Source organism: Lasioglossum baleicum, unplaced genomic scaffold (genome assembly GCF_051020765.1).
Source record: "Lasioglossum baleicum unplaced genomic scaffold, iyLasBale1 scaffold0051, whole genome shotgun sequence".
NCBI classification, from domain to species: Eukaryota; Metazoa; Arthropoda; class Insecta; order Hymenoptera; family Halictidae; genus Lasioglossum; species Lasioglossum baleicum.
In genome coordinates, this window is record NW_027469111.1 from 456,873 (window position 1) to 466,165 (window position 9,293).

Here is a 9,293-nt window from a genome sequence, read left to right on the forward strand (position 1 = left end):
GCGGTGGGACTGCTTAGTACTTCCACCGCCGCCAAGGGGGGCTGGCCGTTAAGGCGCCCCCGGGGTGGACAGGTCGCGGGGGGCGAGGTGGAGCAATAATCCCCTCCCCCCCCCCTCTTCAAAGATGCCACCTGCCGGTCGACCCCCCTTCTTTTATTTTATAATATTTCATTTTATTCTATATATATTTTATATTCTATATTATAAATTTTATCTTTATCTATTATTCCCCTTTATTTTGCCACCCCTTCTTATGTTTGTTGTGTTTTGTCCGATGTATTTATTTACTTATTAGTATTTATTTATTTATTGACTTTTATTTTATCTATTTTATCTATACACGTTTTCATTTATTGATTTTATCTATTATTTTATCGTATTTTTAAGTTTTATGCGGGTCGACGTGGGGGTTGGGACGGGGGGAGGGGACAGACGCGAGCCGGAACTCGCCCCCGTCCCCTCCTTGTCGCGTGCGGAAAAAAGTACAATGCAGCGTGTACGAGTATTTGCACATGTATAAAAATCGGATGGCGCGGTAACAAAAATTCTAAATTATACAGCACAAGTTGCAGCAATGCATGCGCATAAGTTAAATAACCTGCATACAGCCGTTTCCTCAAACTGTGTGTTCATAAATGGCACTGGGAGGATCGCAGTGCCACCACTGCGAGGAGGTCCAGGACTCTGCGCGGCATACGCTGGAAGAATGTCCAGCGTGGTCGGCACCGCGCAGAGACCTAAGGGGCGTTATTGGGATGGACCTCTCGTTGCCGGTCGTGGTCGACCACATGATTGGCAGCGAGAGGTCAAGAGCAGCGTTTGCCTCCTTCGGCGAGATTGTGATAACGCTGAAGGAGGCAGCGGAGAGGGAGAGGGAAGCCGACCCGCTCTCCGCCAGGAGGCTAGCATCGGCGGGGCAACCCCGACGAGGCCGACGGCCCCCTGTAAGGGGCCGCAGACGTAATGGCGGCGGTGGTACTACTTAGTACTTCCACCGCCGCCAAGGGGGACTGGCCGTTAAGGCGCCCCTGGGGTGGGCAGGTCGCGTGGGGCGAGGTGGAGCAATAATCCCCTCCCCCCCCTCTACAAAGATGAGACCTGCCGGTCGACCCCCCTCCTTTTATTTTATAATATTTCATTTTATCCTATATATATTTTATATTCTATATTATAAATTTTATCTTTATCTTTTAATCCCCTTTATTTTGCCCCCCTTCTTATGTTTGTTGTGTTTTGTCCATTGTATTTATTTACTTATTATTATTTATTTATTTATTGACTTTTATTTTATCTATTTTATCTATACACGTTTTCATTTATTGATTTTATCTATTATTTTATCGTATTTTTAAGTTTTATGCGGGTCGACGTGGGGTGTGGGACGGGGGGAGGGGACAGACGCGAGCCGGAACTCGCCTCTGTCCCCTCCTTGTCGCGTGCGGAAAAAATACGATGCAGCGTGTACGAGTATTTGCACATGTATAAAAATCGGATGGCGCGGTTACAAAAATTCTAAATTATACAGCACAAGTTGCAGCAATGCATGCGCATAAGTTAAATTACCTGCATACAGCCGTTTCCTCAAACTGTGTGTTCATAACTGGCACTGGGAGGATCGTAGTGCCACCACTGCGAGGAGGCCCAGGACTCTGCGCGGCATACGCTGGAAGAATGTCCAGCGAGGTCGGCACCGCGCAGAGACCTAAGGGGCGTTATTGGGATGGACCTCTCGTTGCCGGTCGTGGTTGAAAACATGATCGGCAGCGAGAGGTCAAGAGCAGCGTTTGCCTCCTTCTGCGAGATTGTGATAACGCAGAAGGAGGCAGCGGAAAGGGAGAGGGATGCCGGCCCCCTCTCCGCCAGGAGGTTAGCATCAGCGGGGCAACCCCGACGAGGCCGACGGCCCCCTGTAAGGGGCCGCAGACGTAATGGCGGCGGTGGGACTACTTAGTACTTCCACCGCCGCCAAGGGGGGCTGGCCGTTAAGGCGCCCCTGGGGTGGGCAGGTCGCGGGGGGCGAGGTGGAGCAATAATCCCCTCCCCCCCCCCTCTACAAAGATGAGACCTGCCGGTCGACCTCCCTCCTTTTATTTTTTAATATTTCATTTTGTCCTATATATATTTTATATTCTATATTATAAATTTTAACTTTATCTTTTAATCCCCTTTATTTTGCCACCCCTTCTTATGTTTGTTGTGTTTTGTCCAGTATATTTATTTACTTATTATTATTTATTTATTTATTGACTTTTATTTTATCTATTTTATCTATACACGTTTTCATTTATTGATTTTATCTATTATTTTATCGTATTTTTAAGTTTTATGCGGGTCGACGTGGGGTGTGGGACGGTGGGAGGGTACAGACGCGAGCCGGAACTCGCCTCTGTCCCCTCCTTGTCGCGTGCGGAAAAAATACTATGCAGCGTGTACGAGTATTTGCACATGTATAAAAATCGGATGGCGCGGTAACAAAAATTCTAAATTATACAGCACAAGTTGCAGCAATGCATGCGCATAAGTTAAATTACCTGCATACAGCCGTTTCCTCAAACTGTGTGTTCATAACTGGCACTGGGAGGATCGTAGTGCCACCACTGCGAGGAGGCCCAGGACTCTGCGCGGCATACGCTGGAAGAATGTCCAGCGAGGTCGGCACCGCGCAGAGACCTAGGGGGCGTTATTGGGATGGACCTCTCGTTGCCGGTCGTGGTTGAACACATGATCGGCAGCGAGAGGTCAAGAGCAGCGTTTGCCTCCTTCTGCGAGATTGTGATAACGCAGAAGGAGGCAGCGGAAAGGGAGAGGGATGCCGGCCCCCTCTCCGCCAGGAGGTTAGCATCAGCGGGGCAACCCCGACGAGGCCGACGGCCCCCTGTAAGGGGCCGCAGACGTAATGGCGGCGGTGGGACTACTTAGTACTTCCACCGCCGCCAAGGGGGGCTGGCCGTTAAGGCGCCCCTGGGGTGGGCAGGTCGCGGGGGGCGAGGTGGAGCAATAATCCCCTCCCCCCCTCTACAAAGATGAGACCTGCCGGTCGACCTCCCTCCTTTTATTTTTTAATATTTCATTTTGTCCTATATATATTTTATATTCTATATTATAAATTTTAACTTTATCTTTTAATCCCCTTTATTTTGCCACCCCTTCTTATGTTTGTTGTGTTTTGTCCGGTATATTTATTTACTTATTATTATTTATTTATTTATTGACTTTTATTTTATCTATTTTATCTATACACGTTTACATTTATTGATTTTATCTATTATTTTATCGTATTTTTAAGTTTTATGCGGGTCGACGTGGGGTGTGGGACGGTGGGAGGGTACAGACGCGAGCCGGAACTCGCCTCTGTCCCCTCCTTGTCGCGTGCGGAAAAAATACTATGCAGCGTGTACGAGTATTTGCACATGTATAAAAATCGGATGGCGCGGTAACAATAATTCTAAATTATACAGCACAAGTTGCAGCAATGCATGCGCATAAGTTAAATAACCTGCATACAGCCGTTTCCTCAAACTGTGTGTTCATAACTGGCACTGGGAGGATCGCAGTGCCACCACTGCGAGGAGGCCCAGGACTCTGCGCGGCATACGCTGGAAGAATGTCCAGCGTGGTCGGCACCGCGCAGAGACCTAAGGGGCGTTATTGGGATGGACCTCTCGTTGCCGGTCGTGGTCGACCACATGATCGGCAGCGAGAGGTCAAGAGCAGCGTTTGCCTCCTTCTGCGAGATTGTGATAATGCAGATGGAGGCAGCGGAGAGGGAGAGGGAAGCCGGCCCGCTCTCCGCCATGAGGCTAGCATCGGCGGGGCAACCCCGACGAGGCCGACGGCCCCCTGTAAGGGGCCGCAGACGTAATGGCGGCGGTGGTACTACTTAGTACTTCCACCGCCGCCAAGGGGGGTGGCCATTAAGGCGCCCCAGAGGTGGACAGGTCGCGGGGGGCGAGGTGGAGCAATAATCCCCTCCCCCCTCTACAAAGATGCGACCTGCCGGTCGACCCCCGTCCTTTTATTTTATAATATTTCATTTTATTCTATATATATTTTATATTCTATATTATAAATTTTATCTTTATCTTTTAATCCCCTTTATTTTGCCACCCCTTCTTATGTTTGTTGTGTTTTGTCCAGTATATTTATTTACTTATTATTATTTATTTATTTATTGACTTTTATTTTATCTATTTTATCTATACACGTTTTCATTTATTGATTTTATCTATTATTTTATCGTATTTTTAAGTTTTATGCGGGTCGACGTGGGGTGTGGGACGGTGGGAGGGTACAGACGCGAGCCGGAACTCGCCTCTGTCCCCTCCTTGTCGCGTGCGGAAAAAATACAATGCAGCGTGTACGAGTATTTGCACATGTATAAAAATCGGATGGCGCGGTAACAAAAATTCTAAATTATACAGCACAAGTTGCAGCAATGCATGCGCATAAGTTAAATAACCTGCATACAGCCGTTTCCTCAAACTGTGTGTTCATAAATGGCACTGGGAGGATCGCAGTGCCACCACTGCGAGGAGGCCCAGGACTCTGCGCGGCATACGCTGTAAGAATGTCCAGCGTGGTCGGCACCGCGCAGAGACCTAAGGGGCGTTATTGGGATGGACCTCTCGTTGCCGGTCGTGGTCGACCACATGATTGGCAGCGAGAGGTCAAGAGCAGCGTTTGCCTCCTTCTGCGAGATTGTGATAACGCTGAAGGAGGCAGCGGAGAGGGAGAGGGAAGCCGACCCGCTCTCCGCCAGGAGGCTAGCATCGGCGGGGCAACCCCGACGAGGCCGACGGCCCCCTGTAAGGGGCCGCAGACGTAATGGCGGCGGTGGTACTACTTAGTACTTCCACCGCCGCCAAGGGGGGTGGCCATTCAGGCGCCCCAGAGGTGGACAGGTCGCGGGGGGCGAGGTGGAGCAATAATCCCCTCCCCCCCCTCTACAAAGATGCGACCTGCCGGTCGACCCCCGTCCTTTTATTTTATAATATTTCATTTTATTCTATATATATTTTATATTCTATATTATAAATTTTATCTTTATCTTTTAATCCCCTTTATTTTGCCACCCCTTCTTATGTTTGTTGTGTTTTGTCCAGTATATTTATTTACTTATTATTATTTATTTATTTATTGACTTTTATTTTATCTATTTTATCTATACACGTTTTCATTTATTGATTTTATCTTGTATTTTATCGTATTTTTAAGTTTTATGCGGGTCGACGTGGGTGGTGGGACGGGGGGAGGGTACAGGCGCGAGCCGGAACTCGCCTCTGTCCCCTCCTTGTCGCGTGCGGAAAAAATACGATGCAGCGTGTACGAGTATTTGCACATGTATAAAAATCGGATGGCGCGGTAACAAAAATTCTAAATTATACAGCACAAGTTGCAGCAATGCATGCGCATAAGTTAAATTACCTGTATACAGCCGTTTCCTCAAACTGTGTGTTCATAACTGGCACTGGGAGGATCGTAGTGCCACCACTGCGAGGAGGCCCAGGACTCTGCGCGGCATACGCTGGAAGAATGTCCAGCGAGGTCGGCACCGCGCAGAGACCTAAGGGGCGTTATTGGGATGGACCTCTCGTTGCCGGTCGTGGTTGAACACATGATCGGCAGCGAGAGGTCAAGAGCAGCGTTTGCCTCCTTCTGCGAGATTGTGATAACGCAGAAGGAGGCAGCGGAAAGGGAGAGGGATGCCGGCCCCCTCTCCGCCAGGAGGTTAGCATCGGCGGGGCAACCCCGACGAGGCCGACGGCCCCCTGTAAGGGGTCGCAGACGTAATGGCGGCGGTGGGACTACTTAGTACTTCCACCGCCGCCAAGGGGGGCTGGCCGTTAAGGCGCCCCTGGGGTGGGCAGGTCGCGGGGGGCGAGGTGGAGCAATAATCCCCTCCCCCCCCTCTACAAAGATGAGACCTGCCGGTCGACCTCCCTCCTTTTATTTTTTAATATTTCATTTTGTCCTATATATATTTTATATTCTATATTATAAATTTTAACTTTATCTTTTAATCCCCTTTATTTTGCCACCCCTTCTTATGTTTGTTGTGTTTTGTCCAGTATATTTATTTACTTATTATTATTTATTTATTTATTAACTTCCCGATTTTATAGGGAAGTTATTGTAATGACCCCGAAAATCGAAAATCGATTTTTTAGCAGATCTTCACGTTTCACGGTCATTGCAGTCATTTTAGACTATTTTCAGCAAAATGTTCGTATGTGTGTGTGTGTGTGTGTGTGTGTGTGTGTGTGTGTGTGTGTGTGCGTATGTCTGTTTCTATGGTATCAAATTTTTCGTTAACGTTTTCAGAAAAAGTAACAACGCGATCAGGATGATGTATGATGCAATCGATGTGCCCCGCTGTAACTTAGAGCTGATTAGATTTTGGTCCATTTTGGTCAAGTAGTTTTTTAGTTTTTTTAGTTTTTTTCGAAAGAAGTTCATTCAACAATGCAATTTATACGAGAGAACGGAAAGTTTCCACCGAAGAAACAAACGTAATTACACAAAAAAATTTTTTTTCGATTTTTTTAAAATTAAAAAAAAAAATTTTTTTTTAAATTTTTTTTTATACCTTACGATGATGTTACCGCTTACAATAATCGAAAAATATCCCACTGCAAGAGTGAGTTAACCATCTCTACTGCCGAGAATACATTTTCGAAGAATATCGATGAAAGTACAAAAAAATTTATATTACAATCTTTAAAAACACAATCAGTTCAAAACGAATTATTAACTGAGATTAAATTGAAAATTAATATAAAAAAATATATGATAATTAATAACATTGATGTTGAAGACGTATTGGTTAATGGAGCATGCGGAATATTAAAATTTATTACTTTTCAAGAAAATACTAAAATTCCGTCTATATTGTGGTTAGATTTTCAATTGCCCAGAGTAGGAGTGAAAGTAAGAACTCGTTATCGTAATTATATGAAAAATGCAAATATTGATCAAAATTTAACACCAATAATAAAAGTATCGAATCAAGTAAATATGTCGAGTGAGGAAAAATATCAAATCACACGTAGTCAATTTCCAGTGGTTCCTGCTGAAGCGATTACAATTCATAAAATTCAGGGACAAACATACGAGAAAGTATGTTTGGATTTTAAAAAATCAGAAAGGCGAACTTTACAAATGTTGTATGTAGCACTGGGCAGAGTTTCAAAATTGAGCGCGGTTTATATATTTTGGGACAATTTAACTTAACAGTATCGAAGAAAACCAAGATCAATACTGCAAACCCGGATAATGAGAAGTTGTATCGTTTGCGAAAAAATAATTAACTTTTTTTTAATTAAAAAAAATTTTTTTTTTAATTATGCAACTAATGCTAATGTTACCGCTTACAATAATCAAAAAACATCCCAATGCAAGAGTGAGTTAATCATCTCTACTGCCGAGAATACATTTTCGAAGAATATCGATGAAAGTACAAAAAAAAAATTTTACATTACATTTTCTCTATTATATAAAATAGTTCTGTCACGATAAGACGCCGAGTGGGTTGCCTTCCGAAGGAGAACCGAAAATTTAGAATCGGGTTGCCTACTGTAGCGGAACCGAAAATTGAGCGCCATGGAGATAGAGAGAGAGAGAGTGGGCGAGAGAGAGAGAGTGGGAGGGAGAGAGAGCGCGAGATATATATATATATATATATATATATATATATATATATATATAATTTGATTGTATCCAGAATTAATATTTATACATATATAATGAATTGATATCATATTGAAAAATATAATTAATTTGGACGACGCTTGCGCGTTGAAATTTCGGACATCACGTGCTGTGATGTTTTCTGTTTTATATTTCGCATCTGCCGATGGTATGCGGCTAACGCTGTTGTCAACACGGTTGTCGTATCGAACAAAATAAAGGAAACGAAGTATGAATCGTTGTCCTCAGTGGGGAATTCGCGAAACATGTGTACTTATAGCATCAGTTTGATAGTGCTTCTCGAGCTGTACGGTTTACAGGTAAGTCTCCATAGGTACACTAATCTGATTTTCTAACAAGTTTATTTTTAACTTCCCGATTCATATCCATATTAACTTCCAAGTTACTGTAATTCCAGATTGAAAAAAAGGCTGACTAACAGTATCAACAAAAAATATGGAACGGAATCCAAATGAAGAGGTGACCAGTAAGTATATAATATTAACACTAATCATATATTTCCTATAAAATAATTCTTTTCTTCATCAATGCTGTTTAACATTTTTTTTTATTCAAGATTTACAGAAACAAATGGAGGTCATGATTATGGGGGCGCCTCCCTCACCGGGCACCTCAGCGGGCCACAGCGAAGCACAACCGCCACTTCCTCTGCGACCACCGTCACCACCTCCTCCACTGCCAGCACGGAGGGATACGACGGATACGACCGTTGTTGAGCACAATGTGGAGGTTCCCGTTGCATTAATGCAACGCCTCCTCCAAGCTTTGGAAGTGCAGAATAAAAGTAAGTGTTTCCTTGAATTTTTCAGGATATATATGGGTCATATTTTCGAAAAAAATCCGGGCAGACATAATAATATGGGAATATATAATTAATGTTTTGTCCGTTTCCGAGAGCATGGTGAGAAGGTGTTTGTTTTCGAGTGTGGGAGAAAGATGTGATGTTAACAAGAGAAAGGCAGGGAGGAAGAGCAGGAAAGTGGCGCAATAAGAAAAAGAAGTACTGAGAAGAGGTTGGAAATAAGAATGTGAAAAAAAATAAGTTGGAGAAGAAGAGAGGAGAAAAAGATAAGTGAGCAGAAATTGAGGTTAGGAGTGCAGTGAGAAAAAGGCGGTAGAGGCGTGCAGAGACAGAAGTGACGGTGAAGAGAGCTACATCGTACGGGAAAAGAACGAAGGGCAGAGGACAGAAGACGGGAAGGCAGATAAAGACGGGAAATAAATAAGAAAACAAAACGAAAAAATTAACACAGAGGTTAGGAAAGAACAGGAAAGAACAGGAATGACAGTAAAAAAGGATGGAGAGGACAGGCAAGATAAGAGTGGGACGGAGGAAGACGGAGGAAGGAGTGAATTTAGAGAAATCAGAGAGTGGCTAAGGGAACAGACGAACCAGACATGGTGGAGGGACTTCAACATGGGGGAAAGAAAAGAAAAGGAAGGAACAGAAAAGGAAGGAAAGGAAAGAGAAAGCGTAAGAAAGGCAAAGAAGATGGAAGAACATGGAAGAAAAAGCAGTGATACATTACGGAAATAGAGAGAAGGATAGAGGAAAAAGGAAAAGTGAGATAGAGTGAGGGAAGAGA